Below are 13,070 nucleotides of genomic sequence, written 5' to 3'. Positions count from 1 at the left end.
TCCTGGTTGATGACAGGTTGGCCATGAGCCAGCAGTGTGCCCTGGGGGCTAAGAGAGCCAATGGGATCCTGGGGTGCATCAGGAAGAGTGTGTCCAGCAGGTTGAAGGAAGTGATACTCCCCCTCTACTCTGCATTAGTCAGGCCCCACCTGGAGTACTGTGTCCAGTTCTGGGCTCCCTGGTATAAAAAAGACAGGGACCTTCTGGAGAGAGTCCAGAGAAAGGCAACGAAGATGATTAGGGGCCTGGAACATCTCCCCTATGAGGAAAGGCTGAGTGAGCTGGGGCTGTTCAGCCTGGAGAAAAGAAGGCTTAGGGGGGACCTAATTAGTGTTTATAAATATCTTAGACTTGGGATGCAGGGGGAATTGGCCAGCCCCTTTTCAGTGGTCTGTGGGGACAGGACTAGGGGCAATGGCTGTAAGCTGGAGCACAGGGAGTTCTGCACCAACATGCGGAAGAACTTTTTCACAGTGAGGGTGACGGAGCAGTAGAATGGGCTGCCCAGGGAGGTGGTTGAGTCTCCTTCTCTGGAGATATTCAAGTCTCATCTGGATGCCTATCTGTGTAATGTGAGATAGGGAGCTGCTTTGGCAGGGGGGTTGGACCCGATGATCTCTTGAGGTCCCTTCCAACCCCTAAGATTCTGTGATTCTGTGAAAAGGGGGATCTCATCAGCCACCACAAGGTGATGACAGCTGTCTCCAGCCCTGCGGATTTCACACCTGAGCCCAAAGGTCTCCTACTGACCCCAGGGGGCTCCGCGTACACTCTAGCTCAGGATTCACAGACAACTTGCTTCCACCGTGCATCACCTGTGACTCAGATGCTTTTAATCTCGGCTCTCCACGACTGGAGACCAGTTTTAACGATTTGCACCGCACAGATCCACAGGCACGGGCATGGTGACAGAGCCAAGCCACAGGCACAGGATCTTCCTGAAGGGAAAAACAAAGGCTGCAGCGTGTAACCAGATGTAACAGCCCAAAGGAGCTCACAGCCAGACACAAGTTCAGTTAACTAGGTAGGCTCCTCTGCGAAATTTTCAAGCCTCGCATCTCCAGACAGAAACACCCCCCCCTCGTTTCAATCACATGGGATACGGGGCCGGGACTCCCAGAACATCGTGACACCGATTACAAGGAGCCAGCAACGATCGTGTGTCTCTCTCGTTGGAGTCGCCCCACCCCAGTCCCCGCTCCGCAAGCGGAGCCACCGGCAACTTCCCAGCCACCGGCAACTTCTACGGCGAACCAGAAACAACCCCGGCCGGCCGCCCCCAGCCCGCCCGCCTCCCGGCATGTCCCGGCCGGGCCCCCGCCGCCAGACAGCGCTCTGCAGGTGCGAGGAGCCCCGGGCGCGGCACGGCGCTGCCGCGGGTGACCGCGCTCGGCCGGCCGGTCCGTGCCTGAGGTGCCGCTCTCAGACCCGCCCGCGGCCCGTTACCGGGGCGGGGTGTTAGGGCACGCTGACCGCTGCGCCGGGGAGCGCAGCCCCCTGCCCGCCGGCACCGCGGGGACCGGCCGTGAGGGAGGGACGGGGGAGGCGACCGGGGCGGAGTGAAGCAGAGGGCAGGGCCGGGAGGCGCCGCGCCGCAGCGGCCGCGCTCTTGCTGCCCCGACAGCGCCGGAGCGGAGGGTCCCGCCGTCGCCGCCGTCGTCTCGCCCGCCATGGCCGGCCGGCCCCCGCCAGCCGATCCCGGCCGCCCCCCGCCCGCCGCTCGCAGGTAGGGCCCGCGCCCCCGCCCCTCCCCGCGCGCCGCCGTCTGCGCGCGTGGGGCTGCCGCCGCCTGCGGTGAGTAACGGCCGCGGGCGCCGCCGGTCCCCTGCCCGGTGAGGAGCCGCGCCGAGCGCCCGCGGGTCCCCGCTGCCTGCCCGGTGAGTAACCCGCCGCCCCGGTACCCGCGCCCGGGCTTACCCCGGCGCGGGAGTCGGGAGCTCGCACGGGAGGGGTCCTCCCGGCCCGAGGACGGTCGCGGAGGAGCGGGGAACGCCGCCGTACCGCCCGTCGCTTCTGCGGTACTGGAGGGGGAGCGCGGCCGGGGAGCCGCGGGGAAGGCGAGGCGGGCGGCTGCCGGCTGCGCGGAGCTCGGGAGCCGAGGCAGCAGCCGGAGCGGGCGCCGGGGACGCGCCGCTGCCGGCCGGGGAGGTGGTGGCGGCCGCGGCTTCACCGCTCCGCGAACAGAGGAATTAAAAGAGCTTTTCTTAAAATAAAACGAAAAGATAGCTCGTCATCTAGCGTCGCTACAGCAGCGGCTTCTCGTGCAGTAGCATCCTAAGAGAGCCGGTAAGTTAATTAGCGCTTAATAAGACGCCTTGAGGACACGGTGCTTATATCAGCCCAGCGCGGTTAGGCGAGCTGGAGAGGCAGGTGCTGTCACGGTGCGAGCGAGCCTGGAAATCGCTGTGCTGCTGTCACCCCGGCTCGACCCCAGCGCCTGTTCGTAACAACTGGGAACAACAGATTCGAGCAGAAAGTTCCCTGCCGATGGAAATGGGTGCGCAGGTCGGAGCAGCCCGCCGGGGTTGCGGGATGGAGTGAAGCGTAATTTTCACCAGTCACCAGTAAATTGCGTTTTGATGACAGCGAGCAGGCAGAAATATTATAGAAACCGTGCCGGTTAAGCGTGGCACGGCCTATCAGAGATCATTACAACTCCATTAGGTTTAGTTCCTCCCAGTGCAGTGTCCCGGTGAGAGATGAGTGGTACAAATGACAGAAATAAAGTTGCGAGGCAAACACAGCTTTTAAAGGCTGGGTAACTGCCTGAATGCTCGGGCAGAGCTGGCTGGGGGAGGGAGCGACAGTAACGCTTAAGTGGGAGATAATTACTTGCAGGATGAATTGCTTTTATTTACCGAAGGAAACAAAAAGCTCTAAAGCAACCCCTAAAGAGAGTTGTTGAATATCAATAAAGGTTTACTGACCGAAGCTTAATCATGTTTTTGAACTTCGATCTGAATTGCCCCATCTAGAAGCAGCCCCTCCCAATCTTTTTCTTGGCATTTCAGTGTGAAACGACCAAAATTTAAGTGACCTTTTTTTTTTTTAAAGCTAGTAATTTTTAAATGCAACTTCTACACACTGAATACCAAGATGATTTTAAAAACTTTAGTATTTTAAGGGAAGCCACAGTCTGAAAGTAAGAGGGACTCAGAGCTTAAAACCAGAGGCACTTCTAGGTTATCTGATCTGACATCTTGTATGTCACACTCTACAACAAAAATTGGATAGAATGTAGTCTTGATCCCAATAATCCAGGTCTCCAAAGAGACTGTATAAAGATATGAAGAATTAGACAAGCTTTCCTTGCTTGTAGTCTTGCTTTCACTGTTAAACATTTACCTCCTCACAGGCATACAACCACCTTCCAACTCCACACAACTGTTGCTAGGCTCTTCATTGTGTATAAAGCCATCCCAGAGCTCTACTATCTGGTCATCTCTTCACCCCAACTAAGCCTATTGCCCAGAAAACATTATTTCAGTAGCAAGGCCAAGCCTTATCCTGCTCCTGGGAGCAACATTCCTCTTTCTTTCCCCTGAAGAGTGAGAGATTTTTCTCCTGTAGCTTCAGCAAGTCAGACTTCCCTGCTCCTACAGCTACAGTCCTCTTATCTCCTACAGCTGGTGTGTTGACAGCTGCTTGTTAATCAAGGCAACCCTTTCTTTGCTGCACTATGTAAGCTTCATACTTACTGTCTGTGAATAAGGATCAAAGGGCTCCCAAGAAAGATGGTGACCAGAACAGCAAGTAATTTGTTCTGTCCATTCCTGTCTTCATCAGGAAACCTTGGGGGAAAATATGGGACAGATCACTTGTCTTCAGACAGCTTCAGCTCATCGTGCCCACCACACCATATTCTGGAAACTTTAATTGAGAAGTAGTTGCAGCAGCTCTCAAGAAAGACAACAAATGAATGTCAGCCTTCAGGAGTTAGCTTTACACACCTTAGCAAAGAAAGTTTTCACCATTGAACTGTTACAAATCACATAGTGTTTTGCATCTTCCCTGCAGAATCCCTTCAGGCATTGGCCTGTTCCTGTGGCCTGATGTGACTCATGCTCACCCAGCTGCCTCAACCAAGGCTGCAGTGCTGCCCGCCTTGCTGCCTGTCCTTTCACACGCTCTGATCAGCACCCGAGTTCAGCAGAAACTCAGGGTGCACGTTTATTCCTGCTTGGTACCGTCCCTTGCTTGGGCTTTCACGTCTGAAGGTGAAATCGCAGGCGCCGGGTCCGGATGCCTGGAGCTGCTCTGGAGCTCAGCAGCGCAGGCCAGCGGCCTGTGCCCATCCCCTGCTAAATGAACGTTTCCGGCAGGAGCTTCTTCAGCACTTCCCCTGGGGATCAGAGGAGCAGCTGCAGGGAGCTGCACAGAACTGGTAGCTGTCAGTTTTCTCCTCAGGCAGCTAAAAGACATTTTAGGTGCACGTTGTGGATGGGAGGCTGGAGTGACTTAACGGTTTTGTTTCTTTTTATGCTGAAGAAACAAAACCACATGAAGACCTTAAACGAACCATCTTGCGCTTTGCCTCCTCAGGGGAGAGGTGGGAATAAAAATACTTGATTGTTTTGCATGTGAGCCAGGAACCTCTGCTTCTGCCCCTTGTTAAAGCCAGTGACTAGTTGGGGTGCACAGCTACCTAAGGAGATAGAACCACCCCTTTCAGTAAAAACAGTTTCTTTCCTCAAGTTTATGAAACAAAACTTGTATACATAGACAAATTTTGGTCAACCCCATATACCTGAAATTAGTCTTAACTGACAGGTGTCTTCAGATACATCTTTTGGACTGGCACATGCTTTTCCTCTCATGAATACTGAAAAGGACGATAATCAAGTGTTCTTCAGTTCAGGAGTAGAAGCAGCACTGGGGCTTACAAACCACATTGAACTGAACAGTAATTCAAAAGAATTAAAATATGTACCCACCCAAAAGAGATGAGAACTAGCAGGCTGCATATTTTTAACAGTGAAATGACAAGCCCAAAGAATATCTGTTTCTGAGAAACTTACTCTCCATGTTTCATATTGCCAACACAAAGTCCAACATCTTTGCCACATCTCAGTGATACCTGGTGTGGCAGAAACCTTGGGCATGCAGAGAAAGCCTTAGAAAGGCCTTTCTGGTCTTGTAAGGTCCTGCTGGGAACCACCAAGTGTTTGATAAATATGCTAGGGCTGAAGTCAGGTGCAAAGAGGTAAGCTAAGATATTCAGAGATAAGAAGTGATCCTAAACCTGCATGTCAGACGTTTCTTACAGACAATAGGCATATGGTATGCACTCATTGCTGTTGGTAACTGACACGGTAACACTTATGTCACAGGCTTCAGCTGCCTTTGCTCCTGTTGTCCAGCAAAACAGCCCAGATCTTGTATAATAGAAAAACCAGATTCGTTGGCTTTGTGCTAAGATGATTTTAGGAACGAGTGAAATAAAACTTTCATCCTTTAAGGAGACAGAATTGCTGGAAAGACCAGAATTATGAAGTTTGACAGTCATGGGTGTAAGCTGGAGATACCAGTGTCTTTGAAGAAATCATTAAAAATTCAAACAAACACAATCCCAGAACAAAAAACCCAACTGAAAAACCAAAGAGCCACACATAAGCCACCAGTCATCAATACTAAAAGTGTATTTTGAACTATTGTCAGTGATGAGTGGAATGAAATAAGCAAAGACGACTACTCAGGGTGATGAGTGTATTTGGTGAGACTGGCCACATAGCTTACAGATCTGTTCTCTATATTCTTCTACCTCTGTGAGTAAAAGAGAAACAAATGCACTACAAGTCTGATTTAAATAAAATAAGACCAGTGAGGAAATCCCCTGAACAAAAGTGTAACGTCAAAACTTTCATTATCAAGACAACAGCTGGTGTCACATTTGAGGGTAAAATGTGTTTTTCTGCACTTGTGTGGAACCAGTACTGCAGCCCAACAGTTACTAATCGGGATCAGTTTAATACTTGCTGGGTATGCTTTTCATTTGCAAATTAGCAGATGAATCTACCAGATGTTATGAGTGGAGTGGCCAGAAAATTTATCTAATGCAATGTGATAATTTCGTATAGTGACTGCCTTCTTAGGGTGTTAGTTTAATTGTCAGTGGTGGGAATTCTTGAAATGGCATGCTGCATCCTATTTTCATGGGGAATTTAAACAGTTTGTTAACCTGGCTAAGCTGTGTTGTCAAACACAGCAACTATTCTTGGAGATCTTCTACTTCATTGAGGTCAGGGGAAAAGAAATTCAGCTAAAACCAGAAGGAACTTACATTTTCAGAGAGCATGAGTCTGTGGATGAGGAATCTGATCCCCTGGGGAGTGGGGCTGTAGGTGACAGGAGGAGGGAGACTGGCAGAAGTAGTAAAGAAATAAACCATACCATTTGCCTGCTTTGTTTCACTAACCCAGTATGTGCTCTAGTGACAGAAAACTGCTTATTTCCAGACATGCATCTACACCTCTTCCTTTATTTTACCACTCTCATCTGTTTTGAATTCTTTAATCCAGGCTACCCTAGCCTCCCACATGAACTTCACACTTCTTTTCTTCAAAACATCTATTAGTCTCATCTTTCAGTTCTTGCTGTACTCCTGTACATCACTTTTCCCTTCCCTGCCTGCAGTGCCTGTAATGGTATCTGTCACTCTATTCACAGTTCTGCCTGTATGTACAAACCCTCCCTCTTCATTGTTCAGTCCTCTCCTCCTTCAAACGTCCTTCCCCCAGGACTGACTTAAGAAACCCTTACACACTTCAGTGACAATTTGATATGTCTATTATTTGTTGCTGTGCTGTTCATTTTGAATATGATGTATGCTATGAGCTCCTTCCAGTTATGATTGTAAGCACGCTTACTGGGGTAGCAGGCTTTTGCCATCTCTTCCCTCAGCGCTGTGTTAATTCCTTTACTCTTTCTTGTTCCATGCAGTTTGTTAGGTGACACCCTGAGTGGGAGGGAGCCATAGTTGTTAGGTTGATGGGAGCCTTTATTTGCACTGTGTATAATGAACCCTAGGACTATAACCTGCTTCAGGGCACTCTCTCATGCCCTAGAGAGTTGGGGCTACAAACATTGTAAATCAGAGCACCCTCTAAAGATCATTATTTTAAGCCATGATCGATAACTGAACAGCCAGAAGTCAGAACAGTGAGTCCTGTATTCAGACAGTGGAGCGTCTTGGGTGCTAGAGGTGCTGAGGAGCAGGAACAGGGAGTGAGAGGTTGAGAGAGCTCACTGCAGTCAGGATGCCAACCTGGGATCCTGGCAGTGGTCCCTCCAGGTTCAAACTCAGCTGGAATGCAGTAGCTTCCTCTCCCAGTATGTGGTTACTTGACAATGGGGAAACTGCTTGAGCATGAAAGAGCAGGAAACCAAGCTGGGCAGTTTCGAGCGTTCACCCAAAAGTGGAAAATGGAGTCTTAGTTTTCTCTCAGAAGAAGAAAAATTAGCTTTAATAACCAACTCTTGGGATAAAATGCAACAGCATCTCCCTCTCCTCCTGTGTATTGTGGAGGCTCCTGGCCAGTGCTGGCTGTGCTCTCTGGGGCTGAGTGGGAAGGGAGAGCCTGCCTAGCACTAGGAGAGACAGTGCACGTTGAAACATTTAGCATGTATTGGGAGCTCAGGGTCAGAAACTTGGGAGGATTGTTTCCCAATTTTTTAACCACTTTTTGCTTATCAATGGATCAGATAGTGCTTCCAATCAATGGATCAGATAATGCTTCAGACTGCATGCACAGAACACATTCCCTTCCTCCTGCTTCACTGAAAACAGAGGGGGAAAATACACTGGATATTTCTGTTATTCTTCTAACAAGTACAGATTCTGTATGTGTGGATTAATACTATAATTGCTAGGATTTATTTAAACTTTATGTTTTAGTTTTGTCTACCTTGGATTATTTGCATTAATGTCTTTAGTTATTGTCATTAATTTCCTTTACTTCAAGACTAGTCTGATTATTATTAAGTATCTGTCTGCTGCCAATGCCCATGACAGATAATAGGTAGTCAGTGCTTTTTTATCAAAGATGTATTTTCCCTTGGTTGTGGCATCACAATTTATTGTGTATCTCTTTATTCTTGACTGCTATGTAAGAGAGTTTCCTTTCTAAATCCTGATTGAGTTTAATTTATAGCTGAAAGAGAAGTGGCTTTTAAAAAAGTTTTAACATGGAACCTGATGCTGTGGTGCACATTTCCCAGCTACTGAAATTCCAACCTGATCAGCAAGCCCTATATCAGCCTAAGTGGTCAGTCACTTTCAAGACTGGGACCAACCCTCTGCACTCTATTCTGAGCTGGTTCCATGCAATGCTCAGCTTCTGAGTATTACAGGATTTAACTTCTTTTCTGGAAAAGTTTTGGTTTATTATATAGATTGCTGAAAACCTGGAGTTCATTTAATTAAACCATCTTTGTATTACAGTTAAATTTTTTTTAAACTGAAAGATGTGCAAAATTTAAGATGTGTAGACTGGATAATAGTTTAACTTTTATAGTATTAGCAACTTAGTCATGGGTATGTGACCAGCTAGATTTGCAGGAGTCTTTTTTGCATGAGGGTTAATGTTATTGTTGGTGGGGCAGCATAGGAAGTATGGGCTAGGTAAGTCCAGAAAGCTGAAGTGTAACCATTCAGCCCATGGGCAGAGCCTTTGTAAAAGTGAGAACGTTCAACAGGCCAAGGGAGACTGCTGCAGTACCTGTCTGCACAGTAATCTTCAGTTACTTAGGTACTGTAGTTTCACTTCAGTGAAGGCTCAGTTTACTTACAGCATCCCATAGGACTGAACTTATATTTCCATTCAGCAGTGAAAAGCTTAGGTGGTCCTCATGTAGTCCTTGTGGGATTGTGTCATTACCAGAATGCCATGTAGTCACAGAACACTTCTACCAGAATTGGAGCTGTTCATTTCAGTGGCTCATCAGAATTTTAAAGGGAGAAAGAAAAGGTGTTTCTCAGTTTTCAGAACTCTGTTTAAATTAGCTCTAAATCCTTTCCCCCAAAGACTCATTTGTAACTGTCTATGCTATTTCAGTTTGAAAAGGGAAGAGATCAAATCAGCAGGGTAACAGTTCAACAGTGTGCTTATGGATTGTTCTTCTGTGTTGTCAAGGCGGTGTCTTCCTTCTCAGTGAAAAATGTGTATTACCATTGTAGACACCCAATAAAACTGAACAGCTCATTTATTTTTAAAGGGAAAAGATTTGCCTGCCATGATCTTGAAGTGAAAAACCCACCATCCCCACACAAATTCTGGAAAAAAACCCTCACTAGAAAAAGGATAGAAGCAATAGCACTGCTATTAAGGAGCTTAGTTAAACAGTCACATTGTACCTGACAGTAAATTCAATATGAAACATAATATATGCCATAAATTCACTGAAATCCAACGGTCATATAGTTCATGTTGTTGAAAGTAAGTGACATATATGAACTGTATGAGTATGCATGATGTAATTTAAATAGCAGTATAGTTACCAAATACAAAGTTTTGATACTTTTAGAAGTACAGCCATATTTCTAATACTATGGAATTCAATACTGTACATTATGGTATAGTGGTTCCCATTATAAGGGAGAGGTATCTTCTTTGGGTACTACCATCAGAAGCAGATTTTTATCATACAAGCAAAATTAATTCATAGGTAGGCACATATTTGCTGAGTGCAACAGCTGATTTGCTGATCTGGAAGGCATGGCTTTTAAGGTATCACATATTAGAAAAATAATTGAGTGACTACTGAAGAAAGAAATGAACCATAAATTATACAAATACAAAGAATAATTGAAATCCAGTAATTAAAAACAACAAAAGAGGCCACATGGATCATTTATAGATACATAGAACTAGACCCCTCTATTAGACCGCATCTCTCTCCAGCTGCAGTTGTTAATGTCATCCCCCACTAATAAGAGTATTTTGCAAAACCTTTAAATCAAAAGCACTTATACTTCAGAGTGCCAATCAGAGTAAAACTTAAAACACACAAAGACATGAAACAAGAGGCAAGCTCTGCTCTTAATGAAGTTAACGTTCCTGTTCCTGGGCTCTGCAGAAGGACCGTGACATCCCGGCCTCAGAGACAGTGAGCACCTTCAGCTTCCTTTGTGCTGTGATTTATGGTCATGTGTCACTTTTGAATGCATTACAAACATGTCATGCTGACATTTTTGGGTTTTTTTTAAAGAAGCCTGAACAAGCTAATGTTTATGATACTGATGGTTGATGTAGATACCCTTTTTGGTCATCATGTACGATCTAACTAGATGGTCAGCTGCTCAGAAGTTAGTGTAGGATCATTCCTAGACTGTGGTGCCAGTGAAGTGAACTTGTCTGCATCTGAACTAGTATCTAGTGGAAGCACTTCAATCTGCAAGGATAAAGCATAAAAAAGAGTGGAATCAAAGAGCGATTAAATGTGCTTCAGATTCTCTGCAACCAATTCTCATCTTGATTTCTGAATAGATAACTGGAAATTCGTGGTTACACAGTCTGGTCTATATTTTCACATTAGACATAAACACAAGAGTACTAATTTAGCAAGCACTGCTGTAATAACCTTGCAGGCAATGGTAAGGTTATTTAACAGCTTCACTTGAGCTCAGCTGGTGGTGCAGATAGTCCTGCTGGACCTTGTGCATCTCAGCAAGAACAAGTAAAGCATTTCAAGCCCAGTTATCACAGCATTTTCATAGTTATGCTGGATTTCATTGCACAGCAGTGGCCAAAGGAGCTTTAAATTTTATCTACATCATGCTACCAAGGGAAAAAAATAACAACTCATCAGTCTGACTCTCCTTAAGACTTTCTGAGAATATATCCTGTATTCCTTATATATAGTTACAGAGGCAGTAGACTTTAGAAGGTAGAAAGAAAAAGGATACACCTTGCCAAAAAAATCCTCTATCATTGTTTCTTAAACTGGAACCTCATACTTTGCTTATGCTGGTATAGGATAGGAAAAAATCGAGATTGTTGCCTTTATACCTTCCACTCCATCTTGTTAATCACGTTATAGTCCATGGAAAAACAGCTGCACAAATTCAAGCAAGCTAAACCAAAGACAGTGTTCGTGGTATCTTGGTAGAATTACACAAAAGCATGGTTTATCATATTAAAAGCCAAGATAGAGTCAGCTTCATTCTGCTCATGTCTCTGACAATGTTGTTTTCTAAAAAACCCATACTTTTAAACAAGTGAGTTTTAAGGTCTTGTTTCCTATAAGTTATCACAGATTTCTGTTTATTGACATATTAAGTTAGCACCAAAACTGATCAGATAAGTGTTCCTTTGGGATGTTATTAGCAAATCAGAAATGTTCAGGAATATTTCAGGCATGTACATTAAGATAGAATAAGATTTGTTGTGAATAAGCAATGACAGAATGTATTCTTTGGCATTAAAATAACTTCAGAATGTACCCTGGCATTTTAACTAGATAGTTTATGAATACAAATGCAGGTGGTCATAGAAACAATACTGGATTAAAGAGAATAGGAAGTTTATGGGAAGTTTTAGTTTATTTTAGATGAAGACACTTATTTTTAGACTACTGTTTTACTTTCCTGGAATCATTAGTTAAATCATATCAGTTTCTGAACACTAATATAAAACTAAGCAACATTTTGAAAGATTAGCAGAAATCTAAACTGATTTGGCTTTCTTTCAAATAAAAAGGACTGGAAACCAGAATGGAGTTGAGGAAATAATGCATTTACTAGATACGTACTTTTGAAAGTAGTTTAGATACTGTTAAATTTAATTTAGTAGGTATCAACATCACAACTACATAGATTAGTTTTGACCAATTGTTTTTTGAATATATAGATATTGGTGAAGCTGCCTGTCCAAGGAAATGAATGGCAGTAGACTATGAATTGCCTTCATTTTTACAAATAGGTAGCGTTATTTCTGGGAACTGAGGAAGAAGAGTAGACTCTCCATGGAAGAATATCTACCACAGCTTCCAGCTTTGCTCACAGTAGCAGTCTTTATTCTCTCTGGGGTGTGTGGGAGAAATTCAAGCAGGTGGGTTCAATATATCTGCTGAGATCTTTTGTTTTGCCAAACAGAAGATCAAACTGTCTTTGGTTGCTTGCCAAATTATCTATAAACTTCTGTAAAGTTGACAATGAGGGTAATCTGTCAATTCCACTTAACTCCCTACCTCTTTCATGAATTAGAGCAACCACACATGCTAGTGTGGCGATTAGGTTGTAGGAGGGATCATTCTCCTCATGTTATAAAAGGCTTGGCATAACACCAGCTCAGCAAGTTGCATGCCACACAGATTCCTGATAATAGTATTACATTACCCTGTTCTTCCTCCCTCTGCTCAGTGTCTTAGAAATGCCCCCAAGAAAATGAAAAAATAAGGAAAGAGAGGTTGTCATGTTTTACTGATTAGTTCTGGGACTTATTGATGGCTGGTATGTCTTCAGGTATTTGAAATAAATATTTTGTTATTATTTCCTTCAGCATCCAGAAACATTAATTCTGTGTTATGAAAACTGCATCTTCAACTACACTATGCTGAAGTCAATTCTAGGATCTCATGGTCTGTAATAAAGAACACTTTACATCATGATATCATGGCCTCTTGGCTAGTTGTGCACATGTGCTTTTTTCCCCAAGACCTCACGCTGTTCTATAATTCAGATGCTGTCTTTAAAAATTTGGCTTCCCAGTATTACCAGTCCCTTTTCACTAACAGCTTTGCCCTTTACTTTTTTTTAAGGTACTTGAAAGTGATCCTGTGACAGTAGGAAATTCCCAAGCTTTCCCCTCAGATACCTGAAAAGAAGTCAGGACTTTGTGAATCTGAAATTTTCCAACCCAGATGTGTTATTTCTGAGGAGAGGGGGTACAGAGAATGTCAGGAAGTTTGCTGAACGTTAGAAATGTGCCATTCCGAATACAAAAACAACGCTCACCTTCCTATCACGCACATCATCTGGAGTACCTACCCCATTTCAGTTACACTTTTACGGTCTATTTGATTTGTAATCAATCAGAAAAGGAAAACACTGAAACAGCTAGGAAGTTTTGGTT

The 13,070-nt window shown here is 44.8% G+C and overlaps 1 protein-coding gene across 1 annotated transcript in view; it reads left to right on the top strand.

Moving 5' to 3' along the window:
• SPHKAP (SPHK1 interactor, AKAP domain containing) overlaps nt 1-13,070 on the top strand; it is a gene marked incomplete at its 3' end in the record, with an annotated part of 98,215 nt that overhangs the window by 26,963 nt on the left and 58,182 nt on the right. The gene's annotated exons all lie outside the window — the stretch shown is intronic.

Source organism: Gallinula chloropus (genome assembly GCF_964237585.1).
Source record: "Gallinula chloropus genome assembly, chromosome: 8".
Lineage (NCBI taxonomy): Eukaryota > Metazoa > Chordata > Aves > Gruiformes > Rallidae > Gallinula > Gallinula chloropus.
Note: the sequence above shows the minus strand (reverse complement) of the source record. Positions and strands in the feature narration are given on the sequence as shown.